Source organism: Stegastes partitus, unplaced genomic scaffold (genome assembly GCF_000690725.1).
Source record: "Stegastes partitus isolate 25-593 unplaced genomic scaffold, Stegastes_partitus-1.0.2 Scaffold1096, whole genome shotgun sequence".
Lineage (NCBI taxonomy): Eukaryota > Metazoa > Chordata > Actinopteri > Pomacentridae > Stegastes > Stegastes partitus.
Window position 1 is genome coordinate 138,472 of NW_007578827.1, and position 2,685 is coordinate 141,156.

Sequence of the window (2,685 nt, forward strand, 5' to 3'; positions counted from 1 at the left end):
GTTTGCTTGTTTGTAGCAATCATAATGAATAGAATAATAATAGAGGTACAAGGTGCCTCACAAAACATTAAAATCTAAAACAGTAAAACATTTGTGAAGACACTGAAACATCAAAAATGCCAAAAACAACCCATTAGAAAAGGGATGAAATGTTACTCAAATGTCTGTCTGTACAGGTGAGTTTTTAAAATCTTTTTGAAATGATGCACTGACTGAGCTTTTTTGACTGTAAGGTGGAGTTTGTTCCACAGCTTTGGGTCTGAAACAGTAAAAGCACGACCCCCCTTTGTTTCAAGTTTGAGTTTAACCGATTCTCAGATCTGATAGGTCTGCATGTAGAAGATAAAGCTTTGGCCTTTTATGAGATTGTGAGCATTTCCAGAATGAGCTTCAGTGGCCAAGTGTGTGTGCACACACCAGGAGTTTGACCGAGTTTTTTTCATTGCTCTCAAAGCACTTATACATAAAACACACATGCATTTAAACAAGGGCAACAGGTTAAAGAGAGAAAAAAAAGTATTTAATCGCTGTGCATAGCTAAAGATATGTCTAAAAGTGCACGTTATTGACACTTTATATACATGAGGTACGTGTATATAAAGTGCCATGTATATACACGTACCTCATGTATATAAAGTGTCAATATATATACATACATGAGGTACGTGGATGGTTGCAAGGTTGCTGGAATGAAAATATTAACATTTTCACTATTATGTGACATTTTATAGAGAAAACCATCCATTGACCAGCCAATAACATAACCACCAGATTAATCAATAATTAAAGCAATTGTCAGTTGCAGCCTTAAGGTTAAGTGTGACTTCTCCTCAGGCCCACACAGTGCTTTTGGTCATTCACTCTGCATACCCTATGAGGAAAACTGTGGACTGAAACTGGAGAGGGTTTGGAGATACAGGGCTAGATATAGTTAGAGGCAGCGCAGAGGACAGACGGAGTGAGACCGGGCAGGCATGAGAAGGGGAACAGGCTAAATTCAGATAGTGATACATGCTGGGCAGAGGGTGATGCTAATCTTAGCTCTTTCTCAGAGGTGAGAAGAGGGGTCTGTCTATATTTGCTGCCATAAATATGCATACTGACACAGTTTCAGGCAGCCCTCTGGGTAGCGGCCAGCCCTTAAGACCAGTTTGGCCATGTTGATTATTCTTAGATGGTAGTGTATGGAGCGAGTAGGGTGACAATGCCTATAAATTGATCTGCTTATTGCACTTCCCTTTCAAAAGGGTTCAAGGTGTAAGTGTGAGGACCAAGTGCTACTTTAATTACAGCCTGTGAATTTACAACTACAGCAAGAGATGGGACCAGGTGCAAAGCTACCTATAGGTCCTTGTGGGGGTTCTGGCTGTATTTGGTCTCAGACCCTGTGACAGACACCGACACCTGTGGGTTTATTGGTCTAATGCCATATTTTGAAAGCCCTGTGAATCCAGAATCCAGATAAAAACAACCTTATGAGGGAAAGCATTGTGGAACTGTGCCACTACAAAACATTAATACTTTATTGTGTCTAGCATATCAGAATATATAAAGACAAAATCACACAAACGTCCATCTGCACATGAACACTCACTGAATTCATGCTGCATGTACTTGGTGTTTAGGTGAAGCTGTGCCACCTGCTGGGGATTCGAAAGCAATACAAGCTGGTTTCTGATGAAGAAAACATGACAGGGGCAGCTCAGCAGTTTCTACTTGGGTCATGTTCGGACAATGCAATGTGCTCAAACTAACCTCCCACTAAGTGGTGCATGAACTCCTGAAACAGATAAATAAATGCATACTTAAATCCGGATTTTGCACTGAAGTAATGTTTCAAACAGCTCTGCTTTAGTGAAGCCATGTAGGGCCACGTGACAGGAAGAAAAGAGAGCATTACAGTCAATTGGTGTTTACTTTTTTTTATTTCATTTTAATATTCTGTACAGTTCTACTGATATATTTATACACACTTCTTCAAATAAAACAAAATAAATCGCAAAAAAAGCATTAAGTCTCAACATCCTTGATGCAATATCATGTGGATGGTGTGAACCATGAAATAAATAACACACACACGCACGCACACACACACATTCACACTCCCACTGAGGAATCGTTGGAAAGACACAAGTGTTAAAGGGATGGGGGGGGAGAGAGAAAGAAAACATCCAACACCACCCAAGAATCACATGCAAAAGCACCCATACATATACTCAGGCACCTGTGTGCTGAAACACACCTTACATAGATACACAGGGGCACATGAAACAAAAGGCACTGCCAGCAGGAACAGCTCGGGCTTTTGGGTGGTGGCGGTAAAAAAAAAAAAAAAAAAAACCTAACAAGTTTGGGTTTAATGAGAAGCATGTGCTTATGGACAACAGGCCTCATTTATCAGTACTTCTAAGGAATTAATAATGTAAGAATGCGCGACAGTTTTTAGAATGCTTCGATTAAATGCGTTGATTTTATGAAACATGCACGCCCGGTATTGTTTCTTTTGCAACCTAATTTGCCAATGAAATGTGTTGTTATATTACATGTGCACTCAATGCATGTCTTTATACTCAATAAGTGAGGCCCAGTCAGGGAGCGCTGATGACACACAGACACTCATTTTAAAACACGATTCACATTTTCCTCACTGCCCGAGATGAGCACACACACACCAACCAGTAGGAA